Source organism: Vigna umbellata, chromosome 8 (genome assembly GCF_029865625.1).
Source record: "Vigna umbellata cultivar VRB3 chromosome 8, Vumbellata_1.0, whole genome shotgun sequence".
Taxonomy (NCBI): domain Eukaryota; kingdom Viridiplantae; phylum Streptophyta; class Magnoliopsida; order Fabales; family Fabaceae; genus Vigna; species Vigna umbellata.
The window spans coordinates 11,309,712-11,331,986 of NC_142172.1; the positions used below are offsets into that span (position 1 = coordinate 11,309,712).

At 33.0% G+C, this 22,275-nt stretch overlaps 1 pseudogene across 2 annotated transcripts; it reads right to left on the reverse strand.

Moving 5' to 3' along the window:
• Positions 1 to 3,344: 3,344 nt before the first annotated feature.
• Positions 3,345 to 4,398, reverse strand: LOC124849213 (nuclear transcription factor Y subunit B-1 pseudogene; annotated as a pseudogene). 2 transcript variants are annotated; one of them, XR_015781610.1, is made up of 2 exons: positions 4,292 to 4,398; positions 3,345 to 4,162 (listed from the first exon to the last, which is right to left on the reverse strand). The product of XR_015781610.1 is annotated as a nuclear transcription factor Y subunit B-1 pseudogene, transcript variant X1 (transcript). The 2 variants fall into 2 exon arrangements; XR_015781611.1 differs by lacking the exon at positions 4,292 to 4,398 and adding an exon at positions 4,255 to 4,273.
• Between the last annotated feature and the right edge of the window lie 17,877 nt (positions 4,399 to 22,275).

Genomic DNA, 22,275 nt, shown 5'->3' on the forward strand with positions numbered 1-22,275 from the left:
CCTTAAAGGTGTGTTGCATCAATGTTCTTACGTGGAAAGACGTCAACAAAATATCATAGTTGAACACAAACATCTTCATATTTTTAATGTTTTTATTTCTTTGATGTTTCAATTAAATGTTCCTCTTATATGTTGGGGTGATTATGTTAAGACTGTTGTTTTCATTATGAATCGTACTCCTAATCCTATTTTAGGGAATAATCTCTATTGTTTGATAAAATTTCATATTATTCTGTTTACAGGATTTTTTAAGTTTAGTCCGACTGCTGCTGCTGCTGTTTTCATAGGGATACCCTCACAAGTCTATTCGCACTACTATTACTCCTAATTATCTTTCTGATGATCATTATTACATGTAACTTCTGACTATTATTCATAGGGATACCCTCTACATTTATTTCTTGTTTTTCTTGCCTTTTAATTAAGTCAAATATTTTTATAATTAGTAAGCTAAAATGGATATGTTAAGTCTACCGTTCAATTAAATTAAAATAAATAAATAAAAATATGCAAAACTAATACCGTATATATTTATTAAAATTGAGGGATTCAATGTTTCTCTTTAAAAAAAACAATTAGGGAGATGGTATTGGTGTGGATGGAGTAAAATTTATCAAAATTGCATTTAAATAAAGATCGAACAATAAATATTTCTACATTTCAAAGGAGTATAGTATACATTTATTGTTACATAATCTCATAACAATCTGGATAAAACTCGTTCGAGTATTCATTTAACACTTCATTTAATATATTTTTCATAAATAATGTTTATGAAATTTAATCAATTACTTAAATATATTTTATGAAGTCCGCAAGTCCGACAAAATTTAAAAAAATAATAAATAAATAATTTGTTTCGTTCGCGACAACACTTCATTAATTAAATATTGTGTCTCTTAATAAATTTGTAATTCATGAAGATTTCTATAGCCTATTTTAAATATCTACCATAGTTAATAGGTTTATATACATGCAGTTCCCAAATAATGACACAATTTTGTTAGTGTTTGTACATTCTTTAACATTATATAGTTTGTTTTATTATAATTATTTGTAGTTTAAATTAAACGGTTGAAAATTATTTATTACATCACAGGTTTTGAATTGATTAAAAAAATTAACTTATTTTAAAAAATGAGACATTTTTAGTTTGTGAGTGCAATAATTATCGTAAAAAGTATTTTCTACATCCAGTTTCTATATCAACCGATATAAAATGTCTTGATTTTTTCATTTCTTATTTTAGGTATTAAAATGTATAAATAAACTTTTTAAATCACATAATAATTAACATAATTTTTAATATTGCATATATTTAGGTTAATTTTGATTACATAATTTGTTTAAAATAATTAATTTTAAAAAAGTTCATACTGTTTTACCATTAACAAAAAAAATTCCATAAAATTCAAATTTTGAATTTTGAATTTTTATAATGTTACATGTCACATAATAGGAAAAGATATTTTGACGGATTCTTTTGATAAATTTTGACATAACACATGTCAAATTTTTAATAATTCTGTTTATTATTATTGATATATTTTAAATTTAATAAGAAAATAATACATTTGTATCAAAATGTTGTCAAAGTTTTCGTATTAAATAAATTTTAAACTATAATTAATATTGTGTGAGACAATAATATGTTAATATAGATTTTTTTCACAGGTGTCATTTCCTCATGAATTTAGACTAGGGCAATATAATATCAAATGAATAATGAATCTTGAAAAAAATATCAGTATTAGAATGTTGTCAAGGAAAACATTTTTGTGTCAAAATTGTTTTTTTGAAAAAAATGAAGACATCTGTCTGAAATATAAAAATATAACTTATTATTAAAAAAAACTAATAATTACTATAGAAATAGACAATAGCCACGTAAGTTCGATACTTTAAAATGTGTGCCATTGTCATTTTTTCTTTCAACTGTATCTGCGAAACTCTAACAGGAGGGCACATTAGAATCTTTATTTCATAGAATGTATTTTTTATTTTATTAATATTCATTCTATATCTCAGTAAATTTAATGATAGTTTAAATAAAAACTTAACAAAGCAACATCTTCTTTCCTAGTATAAAGAATGTGGTTACGAGCTAATTGATTTCATTGCCAAAACACCTCTCTAAAAAAAAAGGTAAAAACCTGTTTTAATGATCTTTTATTATAATTTCCATTCCTAACATTTACATAAACTGTAAACATGAAAATTAGCATTTTTTATATTAAGTAAAAATAAAAAAGAGAGTAAAACTTTCTTAAAATTATTTAAAGGTGAGTAATGAAAGACCAAATCATGGTAAATTGAGAGTGCAATTAATGGTAAAAGAAAATGGACCAAGTATAAATATTGAAAGTATAAATATTGAGAGTACAGTTACCATTTTAACGTTTTGTGTATTTTCCTTATGAGTTTTCTTGGATTGTTGTTATGTGGCAGACTTCCTTGGTCCATGTCGATTTATTGTTTGTTTGGACCAACATGTACATAATTAATGATTTAATAAAATTATTAATTTTCTCTCAATAAATATTTAAAGTTCATTTAGTATGTTTTATTAATAACAATAATTTATTATTGATGAAAAATATAAATTATATTTATTAATAATATAAAAAATTATTAAAAAAATTAAATTCATTATAAATCATTTATTTTACTTAAACTTTAAAATTAAAAAATAATAATAAGGGAAACCCACATCGATCAACTTCTTAATACAACTAAACGTTATTATGATAGGTATGGTATAATGTATACTACTATTTTATTTTAACAAATTATAAACCTAATAACATGTACTTGTTGAAAAATAATTGTCTGATGTTATTTCTTTTAAATATTATATAAAACAAGTAAAATAAATTTAATTGTGTTGAAGAGCCAAATTAATATACAGTTAATTATAAACGAGTAAATATTCAAAATTTACAAATTTTAAATCATTTTTATTGATTGAGTATATACTTTCATATATTTTTATATCAAAATATCTCTATAAAAATGGCTTTTCTTGCTTCATATGAATCATACTAATGTGAAATACTCACAACATTCGCATTATTATGTCTTATAAAACTAAACTGGAACCTTTTATTATTTATATGTCAAAGTTAATTGTTTCCTTGGGTTTGCCATTTTAAAATCTAAATAATTATACAAAAATACTTAATAAATTACAACATTCACATAAAAGAAAATATAATTAACATAATTAATTTTAATAAAATATATATATAATATATTGAAAACATGAACTGTTTATAATAAATTATAAAGTAGAAAACTTTAGGTTATGCAGTGCATTTATTTTATTATTAAATAAAATGGTAAAATAATAACATAACACACCTTCTTTATTTATGATTTAGTAGTTCACGATACAAAAGTGTTCAACACAGTGTAGTAAGATACTACAGTGAACACTAACTTCTTGAAACATAAAAGAAAAACATTAAACATAAACTATGAGACACTGTCTCGAACTGAAAACAACTGTAGAAGGGAAAACAAAACATTAAACACTTGCATCATCATGACGTCTCTCTGCATGTATTAGTTTCATACCAGGACCATTGATCTTGTGAATGTAGCTGCATGCAGAAACACATTCACATATGATTATCATCAGCAGGTTTTGGATTAAGAAAAGGATCAAAATCATCATTAGGTTTTGGATTAACATAAGGATCAATGTTTGGAACAAGTCCACCTGATCTTGAAGAAGAAGCTATGGAGTGTGATGGATCATAGTCAAACATTCCAAAACCATGAGGAGGATAAGGTTGATAAGGTGGGTTCATCATCTCCATTGGAGGAACAGAAGTAGGAGCACGTCTCACAGACATACGGTCTCCTTCACTTTGGCGATAACGATTAAGGTAAATAGAAAGAGATTGAGCATAGTCATCAAAACCAAGTTTTCCCATAGCCCACAAAACATCTTCAGCAGTTACAGTCTTACGTTGTTCGCGCTGACATCGGTCATTTGCTTCAGCAGTGATGAAACTAATGTACTCCGACACACATTCTTGGATGGTCTCCTTCGCTTCATCGGAGATCTTTGCATGCGATGGTAAGATCTTTCGCATGATCCTTAACACATTTGCTATTGGCATGTACTGATCTTGTTCCCTCGCTCCAGCCATGGCACCTGAAATTACAAAAGCTAATTAAAGGAACATCCTTAAAAAAACATCATAGAAAGATAGATATGCATGCGATGGAAAAATAGATAATAGTTACATGAAGATGAAAGAAAAGAAAAAGTATGTTCACTTACTTCTCTTTCCTCTGGTATTTTTATAACCTAAATCGGTGTAAAAGGGTCTATTTATTGAAAGAGATGCATGTGTTTTTCTTGAACAGTGTAACAATAATGTGGACGATGGAGTGCCAGATAAGCATGCGAGTGGATTTATTCATCAGAAGAAACTGTTACATAATGACAAAAGATTTATGGAAGAAGGTACCATTTATTGTGAATTTTACTCGCCAATGAAGCGAAACAATTATTTAATATTTTATTACGCCTAAGAAGTCATGTGAATTCGTAACAGGGAAAACATTTATTAGTCTTGAAAATCTCAAACGTATTAATGATAGTTTAAATTTTATTTTAATATATATTAATTATTACTAATTCATTTTCATATAGATTACCTATTGTGGATCATGAAATTCATTTTTACATTTTCAAAGCAAAGATATTTGGAGTGAACAACTCGATGATTACTGTTATCATTACCTGTTAAAGAGCCAAACTTCAAGACATTTAAGGTTAGATCCTTTTAACCATGATTACATATTTATACTTGGTCCATTTTCTTTCCCCACTAGTTCCACTCTCAATTTACCATGATTTGGTCTTTCATTTGAGAGTTTGTCTTTAACCTACATAATTTTAAGAAAGTTTTACTCTTATTTATTTACAAATTAATATTTATGAGAACTTTTTATTTTTACTCAATATAAAAAATGTTAATTTTCATGTTTATGCAAATGTTATGAATGGAAATTATAAGAAAAGATCATTAAAACATTTTTTACTTTTTTTAGACAGGTGTTTTGACAGTGAAATCAAAAAGCTCGTAACCACATTCTTTATACGAGAAGATGTTGCTTTGTTAAGTTTTTATTTAAACCATCATTAAATTTACTGAGATATAGAATGAATATTAATAAAATAAAAAATACATTTATGAAATAAAGATTCTAATGTGCGCCCTCGTGCTAGAGTTTCGCAGATACGGTTGAAAGAAAATATGACAATGGCACACATTTTAAGGAATCGATCTTACGTGGCTATTGTCTATTTCTATAATAATTATTAGCTTTTTCAGTAGTAAGTTTTACTTTCATATTTCAAATAGATGTTCTCCATTTTTACAATGCGGTCCAATAAAGAAAGTTTAAAATTACATATAAGTCTAAAATTTGAGTTTTATAATTTTTTTTAAGTGTTACATGCTATTATACTGTCTAGATTCATTATTATTATTATGACAACATTAATTATTATCTGATACATCCGTCTAACTTGAGCGTCAAAGTGTCTTTTACAGACACACTTTCATTCAGCTATGAAATGACGAGTACCGAGAGGAGGGAAGGAAGAATGGTTTTTCCAGGGAATATTAAAGAAGTTTGTGAAGTTAATCTTCACAGGGTATACTCGACTCCATAAGTACAATTGGCGTCCACCTTGGGATTGAGATATAAATTGTGAAGAAAGAGTTTCGTGACGCCTTAGAGAAGTAAGATAACGAGCAAAAGAAACCCCTTTGGTGAGATGGTCATGTTAATGTTAGTGCAATAGAGCTTACTCGACAGTCCTCGACCTTGTTTGGCCTCTCCAACTTTTGGTCATGTTTAGCCTTTGGCCTTGTTTGGCCTCTCCAAACTTTCATACTTTGTTCGGCCTTTTCAACTTTGGTCGTGTTCGGTCTTCGGCCATGTGTAGCCTCTACAACTTTTAGTGTTCTTTGAGCCTCTCCAGCTTTTAGTCGTGTTCGATCTTCGATCTTGTTTGACTTCTCCAGCTTTCAGCCTCTGTTCGACCTATCCAACTTTTAGTCGTGTTTGGTTTTCAACCTTGTTTGGCCTCTCCAGCTTTCAACCTTTATTCGATTTCTCCAACTTTTGGCCATGTTCGATCTTCGGCCATGTTTGGCCTCTCCAAATTTTGATCGTGTTCGGTCTTCGGTCTTGTTTGGCCTCTCCAGCTATCAACCTTTATTCGACTTCTACAACTTTTGGCCATGTTTGTTCTTCGACCATGTTTGGCCTCTCCAACTTTTGATTGCGTTTGGTCTTCGACCTTGTTTGGCCTTTCCATCTTTCAGCCTTTGTTTGGCCTCTTCAATTTTTGGTTGTGTTTTATCTTCGTCGTTGTTCATCCTCTCAAACTTTTGGTTGTGTTCCTCTTCCTCGGTATTTGGTCATATTTGGCCTCTTTAGCTTTCAACCTTTATTCGGCCTCTCAAATTTTCAGCTTTTATTGGCCCTGGTACTCGCTTGTTTTGGCCTCTACATACATCGGCCTTGTTCGTCTAAGTCATCCTGGAGCTTGTTGGATTGAGCGACATGAGTCACAAATCAACTTTTCTTTAACTGGCTTGCGACTTGATCGGCAGAGGTTCACTTAGGTGAACTCTTCCTTCACCGAATTATGATTGTTTGGACCGACCAACAGAGGTTCTTTACAGAACTCTTCCTTCACCGAATTGACGCGTCATCGATAGGGGCTCACTTAGGTGAACTCTTCCTTCACCGATTTTTGTTTGTACAGAATGACAGGGGTTCTTTGCATAACTTTTCCTTCAACAACTCCGCCCGTGATCAGCAATGGCTCACTTGGTTGAAATCTTCCTTCACCAATTTAGTGGTATAGTAAGGGTTCACTTAGGTGAGCTTTTCCCTCACCTACCGGTTATTTGATTACTTGGACTAAGTGACAGGGGTTCTTTGTAGGTCTCCTCATTCACCACCTCAACGTGTGATCGATAAAAGTTCACTTTGGTGAATTCTTCCTTCACCAAGTTTTGTTTGGACTAAGGGGCATAGGTCTTTTACAAAACTCTTCCTCAACCACCTCGACGTGTGATCAGTAGGGGTTCACTTGGGTGAACTCTTCCTTAAATATAACTTTATTGCATTCTTTGGGAGAAATATTACGTCGAAATATGGTACAATTATTTAGCTAAAATAAAATTTCAAGTATGAGGCGTTTCAAGTGTTGGGTACTCCCTTCTCGCTCAGAGAATCTAGCCGATATGCCTCATTCTTCATGTTTACCACAATTTTGAATGGCTCATCAAACTTTGGTGCGAGCTTTGAATGCACTGGCTTGTTTTGAGCTTCGCAAGTCTTTCTTTGTTAAAGATTCTTGGCTGAACTTTGGTGTTATATCTTCGTACTATCACCATTTTTCATTGTTGAGGACATATCTTGTACATTTCTTCTAAGTGAAGGTTCGCTGACTTTACAAGCATCATGACATTAGTACCATATGTTATATTGATGGGCATCTCCCCCATGGTGCTAACAATAAGTAGCGGTAAGCCCATAAGACTTCAGGTAGATCGTCCACCTAGGCTTCCTTTGCTTCATCCAAACGTCGCTTGATCTTAACCACTATAGTTTTCTTGACCACTTTTGCTTGGCCATTCGTTTGAGGATGCTCGAATGAGTTGGTGACGTGCTTAACGTCTAAGTTGTTTTAAAACTCAACCAACTTCTTATCAATGAGTTATTGACCATTATCTATTATGACCATGTAGGGTAAACCAAAGCATAGATTATCTTCCACATAAACTTTTGCACTTGTTGAGTTGTGATAGTTACCAATAGTTTTGTCTCCACCCATTTAGTCAAGTAGTTAATGGAAACCAAGATGAATATCTTTTAAGCCCGGCCGATCCTGAAGGGACCGACAATGTCCATCCACTATTGAGCACAGACAAAGGGAGGATATGTTAAGCAGCTCTAATGACAGAACGTTAACATAGTTTTCATGCTCTTGGCTATTTCTGCATTTTTTAACAAATACTTTGCAATCTTCCTACATGGTCGACCAATAATATATGGCTCGTAAGGTTCTCATTTTAAGTGTCCTTCGTCGATGTGGAGATCACATACACTATTGTGTAGCTCGTTCATTACATATTGGTCTTCCTTTAAAAGGAATTTCAGTAAGGGGTGGAAAACCCTCCTCTGTATAGATCTTCTCCGACAAAAAGGAATTGAGCAATCTTTATTGCTTCAATCAAGCTAATGACTCCACCCTCATATTGTTTCCTCATCAAGACCATGATGTTCTCCCTCAAGTCCTCCTACTCAGCTACGGATGTGGACATGCATTCCACGGTCAGATTCCTCAACAATTGCCTTATCATGGTGGCTAATTGGTCGTTCTCCTTATCACTTGCTAGCCTGGACAATATATTTGCCCTTGCATTTTCTGCTTGAGGGATGCACCTTATGTTCATGGCTACAAAGCCCTTATTCAATTATGTAGCTTTGTGGAAGTAGTGAAGGATTTAATCTTCATAGATATAGACTGTTCCATTGACTTGCCCGACCACGAGTTGGGAGTTTGTTCAACAATCCACTCGGCCTGCTCCCACGTCTTTGGACAAGATAAGACTTGCAATTAAGTTTTCATACTCAACCTGGTTATTAGAAATTTTAAATTTTAATAATAATGAGTGTTGTATTACTGTACCATTCGACCTTTCTAGTACAATACTAGCTCATCCACCCCTTTTGTGAGATGATCTGTCAACGTACAACTTCGATGTTTGGTCTAGACAATTATCTAGTCTTGGGAGCTTGGTAGTGAACTCTACTAGGTTTTGTGCTCGGACTGAGCCACGCATTTTGTATCAGAGGTTGAACTCTGATAGGTAAATTGACCAACTTACCATCTGTTTGGCTAGATCAGACTTCCTCAAAATCTTTGCAACAAGATAATCATATAATTTACCTTTAAGTTAATCAGCATTAAGGTTAATGTGCTTTGATTCATGACCGACCTATTTGCCTTGTGGTCGGCCAGTTTGCTAGTGATACGCTTGATGATCTGAACTACGATTGATAGTTTGGTCTTTGATTGATCAGTCGGCCATACGATACAGTTCGAAAAATCCATTTGTAACCAATTATATTAGCATTAGCGGGTGGAGCAATTAAAGTCCACGTTTTATTTTTAGTTAAAGCATTATATTCGTCTTTCATTGCATCATACAGTGCTAGATATCGTCTTTCATTGCATCATATTGTGTTGGATCTCGTCTTTCATTACATCATACCGTGTTGGATCTCTACTTTCATTGCAGATAAAAATACAGTGTTAAACACTTTCAGTTTAAAAATGCTTGACTTAGCTCTAATGATCATAGGGTGATTATTAGGTGAAGATGGTAATGATACGTTGTCGTCCAAGCTATCAAATTAATTATACTTTACAACTAAGTTTAGTATTGTCAAGTTAGTAGTCAACAAAATAGATAGGGTTAAAGTAACCATGAGTCATTTTCCCACGAATACGGAATTGGTTTTCAATAATTGATTCTTATGGAGACTTCGAAAGATTAATAAATAATATGCAATACTTAAAAATAAGAATGAAAATCTATCCTAATGAATTTGATGTTGAAAATTGTTGTGAGTTTAATTGTAGAACAAACTTAAAACAAATTATAATGAAATAGGCTAATTCCACCACTAGTGCAAAAACTGCATATAACGTCACGCGTTTAACGTCCAACCACTCAATATCCAACTTTAAAAATGACCGGTGGCATTTTCGTAAATAAATTCAATCGCTCCACGTCATTTACTAAAATAGTTCGCCGTCTAAAAGGTATTAACGTCAAACAAGGCCCAGATAGACGTAAAACAATGACCTTAGAATCACATAACGTCAACTTAAGAAACATCTGACGTTCAATTCAAAATAAAAAAATACTGAAATAGTGGTTTGCTTCCAGTCAGTATTACTCCTACCCATATTTGACGTCAACCATGACAAATATGCGACGTTTTATATGCCATCAAGTGAATCCCTTTTTTATTCTTTATTTCTTTTCTCTTATAAACCAAACAAAACTTTACCTACTTTATGGACTCGACGTTTAAACCAATATAGAACGTCGCTCGAGTTGGGGTTGGATGTGATGGTCGTAATCACATAACGTCCACAAGGAAACATATGATGTCCAATACAAAATAAATAAATACTAAATATTGATTTAATTAATATGACGTCCACCGTAACAAAAAAAGGACGTTGTATATTATAGCCAGTAGTTATACTTTTGTTTTTCTTTTAAATCAACCCATAAAATGTCATTTTCTTTGCATAAATAGGAACCTCGAAAATGATTAAACATTAAATTAATTATCTTTAAATATCAACTGAATTGTCTCTGAAATTTCATTTATGTCCTTCTTAATTTTCCAAAATTATAGAAAAACCCCTAAAATTTTCTCTAATTACACTTTAAATGAATAAAATTCTAACTTCAGCTGTACAAATAAACATTAGAATATCTAACATAATTTATGCATCTAAAAAGCACATGTTAAGCATCTTTAATTCCCAAACCCGATAAATCCAATTGTCACAAATTCACTTTAAGTCAACCATTTAAACAAAATAATCTCATCAAAATTTTGAATTTTAAAGCATAAATGTGGACATAAATATGCACTCATTAGTAACATAGGAGGAGAGACAGATACCATATATAAGGTCTTGGAAGGTATCGGTGATTGTGTGGGAGCATATAGAGGAGACGAAGGATTTTGTGACGAAGAATTAGGAGGAATCAACATTAAAGCGGTAGGAGATGTTGTGGAAGCAGTGAAAGATGGAGATGATTTGGAAAAGGGTTTATTTGTTAAAGCATAAGGAGATAACTCTTCATTGAATATGACATGTCATGATATATAACGCTTAACTAGGGATAGCAACGGGTCGGTCAGGTACGGATAGTGCCTACCTGCAACCCGACCCAATGACAAAACTATACCTGCTACCCGACCCCCTACCTGCTGGATACTCGCTTAAAAAAGATCCGCGGATATTTTTCAACCCGCAGATACCTGTTTTCAATATGTGAATATTTTAAAAAAATTATTTTATAAGTTTTTAAATTAAATATAAATTAAATTACAAAAAAAATATAAATAATTGAAAGGAAAAGAAAAAAGGGGTTGGAAAACGAAGTGTCAGGTCAAATTTAATAAAAGCCAACTTTGCAATATAAGAATCAAAAACTATTACACTTTACGAGATAAGTTTTTATGTGGTCTCTTTTAATTGGTGTACATAGCAAGATCATTCTAATTATCAGGAAAAGAAAAAATGGGTTGGAAGACGAAGTGTCAGGCCAAATTTAATAAAAGCGAGCTTTGCAACTTAAGAATCAAAAATTATTACGCTTTACAAGATAAGTTTTTATGTGGTCTCTTTTAATTGTTGTACATAGCAAGACGATTCCAATTATCAACATGAGTGCATTTTTATAGGATTCAATTACTGAAAAGTTTATAAATGTTGCTTCACATTCATAATAATATAAAAGAATAAAACTAATTTAAATCTAAGGATAAAAATGTAATTTTAATTTTTTAGCGTGTAACGGGTAATTGCGGGTCGGGTAGTATAGTATCCGTACCCGACCCGTTTATAAGCAACAATTAAAATACTCGTTACCCGCAACCCACTGATAGTAAATAGTCGCGAGTACTAACTATCCATTGCAGATTTTATATGCAGATATCTGCGGGCGTAGATATTTTGTCATCCCTACGCTTCACTAAAGGAGATAAATGGATATATCCCTTATATTGAGAATGATATCCAAAAAAAAAAAGGCACATTCTAGAACAAAAAGAGAATTTATGTGAGTTATATAGTCGTGTTAAAACGGTAACATTCACACCCAAAAGCTTTAAAAAAAACTTGTAATCAGGTTGCTTATGAAATAGTTTATAAAAGGAATTATCATGATCAATAACAGGTGTAGGGTGTGTTTATTATGGAATCAACAAAAACAAAATGATTCACCTTAAAAAGATATAGATAAAGATGAACCTACAAGAAAAGTAAGACAAGTGCTTGCACTGTGATGATGTTTTCTTTTGATAGACCCTTTTTGTTTATGTGTGTGGACAAATGAGACAATGTTAAATGGCATAAGAATGAATAACTTGTTTGAGACATAGAAATTCCTTGTTGTTGTCTATTTAAGTGCTTTTGAGTTTGTATCCAATTTGCATTTCAGAAACACTTTTGAAGAGCATGAAAACAAAAGATACTTGTGATTTGTTATGTCACAGATATAACCATGTATATTTAGAAAAGGTATTCATAAAAGAAATATAATATTAAGCTCCAATCGTTGTTGGTATTGGGGAAGGACCCCAAACACGATATGATCCTCTCTAAGAAATAATACAATCTTTTTTTAATTTAAATCTTCAAGAGACACAACAAAAATAAATCAGAGAAGAAAATGAATAAGACAGATATGGAGACGTTAAAATCTAGCATATTGATAAGATTTTCCACAAAGATGTTAATTTTATATAAGAATCAAAGTTCTAATCTAAGAACCAAGAGAATCCTCTCTCAAAAAAGCAAATGCAAACATTATGACTCAAAAGTGTTTACATCAGCTCTTGGTACCTCTATATGTAGGCACATAAGTTTAAGAAAACTTAGAAACCCTAAAATAAGCCTAAAACACATAAAAATAACACAAAAATTACATATGTCTTTTCCCTAGCGAGGTCTGCTCGTTCAACAAACACAAATTGCCTCGTCCAACAAATAACATTTTGTAAAATTAAAAATAAAATTACTAATTATTTAATTTCCTAAATTATTTTTCAATTACACTCATGATCTTCATGTTCTTTAAATTCTCTCTTTCATAGAACATTATAATATTCAAGGAGACATGTTTCTATCTTGAACCTTATCATAGATCCTTTTAATTGCAAATCCTCAAATTTTTCTCATATATGTTTCAGAAGATAGTCCTTTATCATACCTTCCTTGAAGAAAATTTATCCTCAAATTCGCACTACTTGAAGATTCTTTCTTAAAACATAAATGAAAACAAGTTAAAGTGGGTGAGTATACGCAGTATCAGATTTAACAAAAGGTAATTGGTGAGACTTAGCAAGTATACATAGTTCATAGAGGTCACATTTTGTATTACATGTAATATTTCAATTTTGAAGAACACGTTTGACTAAAGAACCATAACCATGACTTGATCTTGTATGCCAAATAGAAAAACACGAATTAAGCACAATGTTATTTACATGAACTTGATTCGGAGAAAAAGGAGGAAAAATGTAAATGTCATTGCTAACTTTTCCTCAAAGGAATATTTGTCTACTTGCTTGAGATTTGACAATAACATGGTTAGAATAGAACTCAAAATATGCATCATTACCATGGGCAAATTTAGAGACACTTAAAAGGTTTTTCGATGATAAATGAGATATTTTGCAGAACCAATATGGTTAAACCTACATCATTTCCAAGTTGCACCTTGTTCGAGTCTATGTATTGTTGTTTATTAGTGAAAGAAGAAGGATTATTCACCATGTGGTGTGATGCACCACTATCAGGAAACCAAACGTTATTTGCAGTTGGACTTCTACGAATCGAGGATTCAAAATCATTCTATGAAAAAAAAGGAAAACATAAAAGCGTTAGCATGAGCACTTTGTGAATCTTAATCATATTGATGCCAGCATTTTGTGGCAACATGACCAATTTTTTTGCAAATTTGGCATTGAAGATGTGTAGAAGGTGATGAAGAAGTCTAAGATCGATTAGCCTATTGTTAGCCTTAAGAACGTGAATTTTTGTAACTGTTTGAGTTGCGACTATTGAGCGTTATCTTCGGCAAGTGCACCAAATCGTACAAGTAATATAAATGGTAAGTCCAAGTATCGTTTTCCCAAGAGACTCGTGTAATACTGAAGAATTGTACGATTAGCAACCCATTTAGACTTAAGAACAATACATAGATTTACAAAACAAGATAAATATACAAGGTGGATTTTGGAAGTGAAGGCACTTAAGAATGTATAAAGGTCAAAAATGATATGGATCGACTTTGCTAAGGATAAGTTTCACCACTTTACTCTCATGCACACAAAACTTCATCTCCTCTACATGAAATACTAATGTCAACCCACAAAAACACTATAACCCTAATCCCTTAGGTGAAAGAGCCTAGATTTCCTTATTAAGCACCAATCCCTTGATCACTCAACAAGCAAATCCGCATTAAGATCTAGGGTCTAAGACAAAAAATGGATCATGTTTCATCCCTAGAATCCATGTCCTCATTAGGTCTCTTGTTTCAAGTCTAGGTCACAAAAGATATGTCCCCATATCAAATGAACCATAGATCAAGTCATGAACGTCCCCATTACATGCAAGCATTAAGATCGAAAACAAGAAAACTAGCAATTAATGGCAAAAACATATATATATTCAAATCATTCAATAAATACACAAGAAGTCAATAGCTACATCTATTCTTAACAAGATGGATTCAGTTCTCCATTTCCATGGAAAACCCCAACCTTACAAACATGGATGATGTAAGAAGAACGAAAACTAAGGAGGAGAAAAGGATGTTTCTACATGCCTCAAGCGGCCTTCATGAGCTCCTGAAGTGAAGTCGTGCCTCCACACCTCGTCCCTAAGCTTTGGCAGTGTTCCCTCCTCAAAACTCCCCTCCATCTTCATTCTCGAGCCTATTAATAAGTTCCCAGAAAAAGTCAATTTGCTTGAGCGAATTGCATCATTCGTGTGAGTTAAAAATACTCGCTAGCTTGAGTGAATCACATCATTAGCTTGAGCGAGTGCATTTGTTTAGGCGGCTTGGGTGCATTTTCTTGTTGGCTTGAGCAAGTGGATTTGTTTAGGTGGCTTGAGTAAATGGTGCAGGTAGAGACCATTTCTTCCTATCCAATCCTTATTTTTCTGCAAAATAAACACACAAAGACAATTAAACTAATCTAAGAACTTTTAAACATAATTTTTACATCTTTCCATGATAATTATTACAAAAACACATGAAAAAGAGATTGAAATAAGTGTGAATATTAGGTAAATATCACACTTATCAGCGACCACTCCTTGTTTGTTGTCCAAAGTATCCTTGCTTGTAGAAGGAAGAGGTTGAAGATAGATTTGCATCAAAAGTTGTGGTTTAAGTATATTTGTGCTTCTCCATATGCTCTTCTTAAGCTAATAACAAAGCCACAATTTCGTCAACGGTGTAAAGATCGAGTCTTGAAGTGATGGAAATGACGAAGGGGTCATATTCTTAAGGGACACCATCCAAGAGATGCTTGATATGTTCGTTTGGTGTAATCGAAAAGCCTATGACAGCAAGAGAATCAGCTACTTCTTGAGATCAAGGAGATATACCGATATTGAATTATCTTTCTTCGGTTGCACTAGTCCAAAAAAAGAAAATCTTTCAAGTCTCACGTTCAACATCGTAATACGAAAAGGTCAACGTAAAAACATGACCGGTGGCATTTGTTCAAAGCACCAAAAAATCACGAGAAGCCCCCACAAAAAATTTTAGATGAAAATTCAAAGTCTAAGTATGTGAAATATTTTTGCAAAGTTTAAAAACACAAAATAAATTGACGAAAAATAGAAAATAACCTTTGTTTGAAAATCTAGAAGGAACAATTGGTCAGGTAATTCGAAAATCTTTTCTACCCCAAATCGATATATAATACTATTAAATCTACTAATAGGAGCAAAATTTATGGTCGTTTAAAAATATGTAACATATATACTTTAGTTTATATTAGTTCATACAAATTTGAAAATGAGTTCTGAATATATGAAATGTCAAAATTGAGATACATTTATTGGTTTTCTACTTCTTAGGTTTCGTAAAACTCAAAATGATTCATTTATTAAAGAAACAAAGAAGACGAACGTCTAGAAGTGCATTTTTGGACGTCATTTAACTCATTTGATGTCAGAAATGGACATTTTCTGACATTAATTGACGTCGAAAATGGGCATTTTCAGAGGCTATTTGACGTAAAAAATGGTAATTTTCCAACTTTAATTAACGTCTGAAAATGGACATTTCCAACGTCAATTAACGTCTTCTAATATGACATCGGTGTTTTTTTGGACGTTAAAGACCGAAAAACACTAACGTCATAGCCCATTTTTGTACTAGTGTTGGTAGAGTTGCATCTAAAAATTTATTGCCTTGAGCTCTTGTGTGCGATGCATAACAAGTTAGCCTAAGGTCAAACTGAGATAGGTTGAATTGAGATGATTGGACCTAGTTCAGCCTAGATGGGTAGAGCCATGGTGGTCATGTTATGCCAGACACATGTTAGGTTTCGTCAAAGTAAGGAAAGATTGGATCAGTTAGGCCTAAGTCATGCAATGTTGAGTTAAAATGAGCTCAAGTCAAGTTAGGTTGAACAAAATCCAAGTCACGTTGGATTAATCCAAACCTAGGTGAGATTGAGATGGTTTAGGTCAATGTCATGTTAGGTGTGTGCTTGACTCAATGGGTGAATTTTTAAGAATTTAGCCTAATACTCTCTCACTAAACTCCTCTTCCAGACTATTTTGTGCTAACTCCTTCCATATTTGGTTCTCCCTATATGTTGAGTTTCCCTATATGTTGAATTTCTTCATCTTTTTTTTTTAGTTTCTTCTTCAAAACCTCTTGTTTCACTTTCACTAACAATTCCAATTTCCTCACTCTTTGCTACTACTAGAGCTTCACCCACACTTTCTCAATGTGTTGCATGATGAAATCATCAATCTCTAATATATTATTGTGTTTTATCCTCGTTATTGTTATCTTGAAGTTTGCTACCCTCATCATCATAACCTCAGTCATCTTTTGAACTAATCTTAGGATCCTCTGAAATAACTTTATCATTGATCAAGCTTATCTCATCCATCACCGAGCTCTACACGTCCCCTAGCACTTCCGAGCTCTTCAGTTCCTCTAGAACATTTAACTCATAATTAATCGAGCTATCCTCGTCCAATTTTCATCTCCTCATGTCCACGCTCTTTACAACAATTTCTAGGCTATTTAGGGATCCCATCAAGCTAGCCAAGCTTGTCACATACCCTATCAAGCTCCCTACATACTCTTTCAAGCATTGTAGAGGCATCACCAGCCTATTCAGATGTCTAACTGATTTATCCGAACTCTTCACTTGCTCCAATGACTCATTCGAGCTTTCTTCATTCTCCAACGAGCCGTGTAGTCATCAAACCAAGCTAACATGAGTTTTCTACTTGCTTTATTGGGCTTTCCTGGCTCTCTACCAAGCTCATTGTCGAGCTCTTTACATACTCTTCCAAGTTCTCCAGAAAACTCTCCACTAAGATCTTCATTCTACTATCAAGAGACCTTCATGGATTGTTCGAGCTTATTTTTCTCCTCTTTGGGTTCTGAGTCATTTGGTCGACCATTCCATGATAGTCGGTTGTCTAGCCGAGTTCCTCTTGCTACCCAACTATTTTTTCGAGTTCCCTATACTTCCCACTAAGCTTTATGTCAAGCTCTTCACCAAACTCTCCATCGAGCTCTGCTCTAAGATCTCCATGCACAATGCCACATGTCCATGTTACTCGGCTATATAGTCGACCTCTCCTTGCTACTCAACAATGTAGTCAATTTCTTCTTATCATTCAACACACTTATCGAGCTCTACCTTCTACTCGTTGTCATTGTCAGGCTCTGCTTTTTGTTGATCAATGTTGTCAAGCTCTCTTTGTTGGTATGCATACTTGTTCAGTTCACCTTGTACTCGACCCCTGATATCCTTGCCATCACAGAACTCAGACGCAGGTCCGGATCTAGTTTCCCCATCATCACGAAACTCGGGTTGAAATCGGCAACTGGTATCTAATTCAGCGTCTAAGCTCTTTGTCATCAACAAAATTCCTATCTCTTCCTCCGCTTCTTTAGTAAGGAGTTTTGTCTCCCCCTTTGTCTCAGCCCGGTAATCCTTTGCAATGTGGTCAGCCTTACCACAGTTATAACATTTTATTCATCTGCACTCATTTGCATAATGGTCGTGCTTACCATATTTAAAGCATTCTACTCCTAACCAACCTTCTCGATGAAGTACTTAAAAACACTAAAAGGGGGGTTGAATAGCATTATTGGAAAACTTTTTTGCAATCGATCTGATATAGCACTTTCGTCGAGTATAAAGATTTTACGTAAGTTGTTTAAATGCTCGACCTTGAGATTAGTTCAAACGATAAATTCTTTTCAAGTACTATTTAGAATGTTTACTGTAGTGTTTTAATGAAACTTCCTTTTCAATGAATAGTTATTTAATATAGGAATCTTTTCTATTTGAAATGAAAATGGAGCTGCAGGTTTTTATAAGAGAAGAATTAGGAGAGAATAAAATAATAAGTGCACAAATATTTTTATACTAGTTCACTCCAACTAAGCTACTTCTAGTCTCCTCTAACCTTAGAGGGTTCAACTATAATCTTCAATAAGATTACAACTGAGTATTCTCACCACTCCTGGTATCCCTAGACAATCTTGGTATCAACCTAATACGTTTCCTAGTTGAGTTTCGCTTACTCCTGGTTGCACAATATTTTTCAGCACTCCTGATATCCCTAAATGCTCATGGTATCCACCTGATACACCATCTAGTTGAGTTTCACTCACTCCTGGTTTCCACTAGACAGTCTTGGTATCAATCTAATATGTTACCTAGTAATCCTTAACTCACCTGAGTTAAACAAAAGTGTTTGAATTCTCTTCAAAATCTGCAATCAATCTGATTGCATATAAGTTGTTAGAGGATTACTCTCATAGAGAGGATATATATTTTATACAATATTGTCTACAAACTCGATAAGTGTTTTTCTTTCTTTTCTCTCTACTTAAAAATAGTATGGTAATATTATAGTGAAGTTTGAAAGTGTTTCTTGACTTGGGCCTTTTCTTCTTAGATATTCTCTCTTTGATCTTGTGCTCTTTTGTTCTTTTCTCTCAATGATATTTTCTTTTTTCTTTGTAGGACGTATTCTTTGTAAGTTATTCTCTTCAAAAATTATCCTCTTGATTCTTTCTTCGAATCATCTTCTATTTAATGGTTTCTCAAAAGATATCCGTTACACTGAGCTTTTGCCCGAGTCTTGTGTCTTCTTTATCTTGTCGTGTGAAACAGCTATTGGTTAAAATCAACTTATCAGAGCAAGTTTGCTTTTTCAGTACTTTGATTGAAGTAAGTTGTACTATTTTTTCTAGCACGACTTTTGATGGAGAGAACATTTCATCAATGTCTTCTTTGTTTCTAAGGTCCACTTTTGATATATTTTGAATAGAGTAGGTGGATATTTGTAGTAGGTAATCTGTACAAAGTAGAGTAGATATGCATGCAATAGATATGTCTTTTCTCTTATCACTTTTTTTGTTTTTGAATGTTGACCATTTAATGTCATTTAATGTTTGTTTAGAAAAACAAAGTTCTTTTTACGTTTTCTACCGTTCAGGTAGCATTTTATCATTTAGGTTTGTCTCTAAAATACCAATAGTTGATTAACGACTTCATCGTTGGATGAAGTGAAGGGTTTAGCTCATGGTATCGTAGAGTATGTTGTAAACGCTTTAATATTCCACTTCCTTCAGCTAGAGCGTTTGGCAAGTTTGTCTTCTACAAGTTTTTGGAATATTAATTGACACTCTTAAAGGCTTTACCAAAAACATTGTCTCAACACTTTTACATCCTTATCTATTTGAGAGTTTGACTGCTTACTTTTTGGTACAGTATAGTTTTTGCATTTAGCACAACTCTCATTGACGCTTTGATTTTGGGAATCGTTTAGTGTTGCGTCTAATTTAGGCCTAAGTGTTTTTCTAAGGCTTTCCTATGTTACTAAGTTATTAGAGATTTTGATCTTAACACTTATGTTTTCGCTATCTTTATATTCTAGCGATAACATCTTCATGTTCTTATTTCGTTTAATGTTGTTTTGTTTAACTTCAAAACATATGAGAGTGTTTAGATATATAAGTCTTATAGACGATTTTATCTTAACACTCACGCTCTACCTTGTCCTTGGCCACGCCAATTCTGCTGATCAATTTGTTCTTCATTGTTTTCATGGTCATCTTGATCATGAGCTACGCTTCCTCAGCCACCTCAGCCTCTACCTCTAGGACCTCGGCCTCGAGTGTTGTGTTTGTCCCTTCAAGTCGAATTGTGCTTGCAATGTTTGACCAAGGGACTCCTTATTCTTCCTCCTCGTTTCTCGTGCGCCTCAAGTGACCCAACAAGTTCTTGAATTAAGAGCACTGGCAAGTCCTTTAACTCCTCAAGGCACAAATTATGCTTTCGAAATCATTTGTTAATGATCTCAAAATTTTCTCCACAACCCAACTGGCTGACAATGATACTCCATTCCTGCCAAGTTATGTACTCAGACACTTGTTCTTTGTCTTTCATCTTCAAATTTTCAAACTCCCCCTAAAAGTTTGAGGTTGGACTTGTCTAACATAGTTGTTCCTTTTGTACGCAATTTTCAAGATCTCTCACCTTCTCTTGAAGATGCAGCTTTTGCTATCTTCTTAAAGTCTGATTCGTCAATTGCTTTGTACAATAGGTAGGCCGATTTTTCTTTCACTCGCATCTTTCTCAATGAATCAATTTGGACCACTGCTTACTCTTTATTTTTCGCTAGTTCTTTCTTTTCATTCTCTATTACATCCTATACGACTTAGGATCCAAGAAGAGCCTTCATATATAGACTCCAATTATCATAATTGACTTTCTTTGACAATTGTAGCTGGGACAAACTATTTACTAGATTTGTCATATCTCTCACCCTCTCCTTCTCTTAAACACTCAAGCACACTATTTCACTTTCTCTTTATTTCTTCTCTCACTCATACACTCAAAAATATAAAGTTTTGATGTCATGTAAACACAACACATACTATATAATTGTATCTTGTAATTTTGTATACTTTAATGATAAATGTCGCAGTCATAGAACTAGGAATAAAAACAATAATCCTAATAATGGAGCAAGTATAAAAAAGAGTAAAAAAAAAAACTAAATATGTAGAGTCAAAAATAATAACAGGAACTAAATATATAAAACTAAAACTAGTAACAAGAATAAAAAAAAATACACTCAAAACGAAATTAATATAATTACAAAAACACCATAATTTAAGTTTATCCTACCATAAACCGCTTATCTGCAAATCTTCTCTGGCGTGACCTAGCCTCTGTACAAATCTTCATCTGTCTTCGAATTGCAGTCAACCGCAGCTTCCAATCGCAGTTAATCACGTGCCCTAGCTTTCTATTTCTCTCCATTTCTCTCTTGGAGTGATCCAACGAGAGGATTGGGTGGAATATCAAAAAGTCCTAAACACAGTTACTTTACTCTAAGCTTAATTAATTGGTTTAATTCTTAATGATTTTGAGGCCATTGAGTGGTGGTACAGAGAAGACATGAAAGTAAATGAGACATTTATTAAGTGCATCGTCAAAAGTGTTGTTGGTTGAATGGTTAATCATGGCGTGTGAGCGTGAACGAATGAACATTCTTGTTGTGCTCTCTAAAACGGAAAATGAGAAATAGCACCAATGCTCACAGCGTTGTCATTTTCATCGTTTTCTTATTCCACTCAAACACACACAACTTCTCACTCAACAATGTCTGCGTCTCTCTAACCATTCCACCATCAGTGGATTATGTTGGAAGGGGATGGTCCCCCTCAAATTTTTACATTTTTTTAAATTCTATGTGGAATCATTTTTAATTTTTTTATATTCTATGTAGTGTATAATGAAAATTAAATTAGATAATAAAACATTTTTTTATAAGTACAGCATTTATTTTTAAAAAATAATAAAACATAAAATTAAGTACAATAAAAATATTTATTAAGATATGTTTTATTTTTCTTTTTATTATCTTTTGAGTTATTTCCCAACTGTATTTCTCTCTTAGTTTTACATGTTTTTTTTCAAAGAAAAAATAAAGTTCGATAGAAATTTATTATTTATGCTCTTCTATCTTTTATATTCTAATTAGGGATGGCAAAAAAAACGTGCCTAAGATGTTTATGAATAAATCCGCGATGGATAGTTATTATTTATGGATATTTATTATTTATTTACGGGTAACCGGTAGCATGTATTTTAATACATGTTTCTAAACGAGTC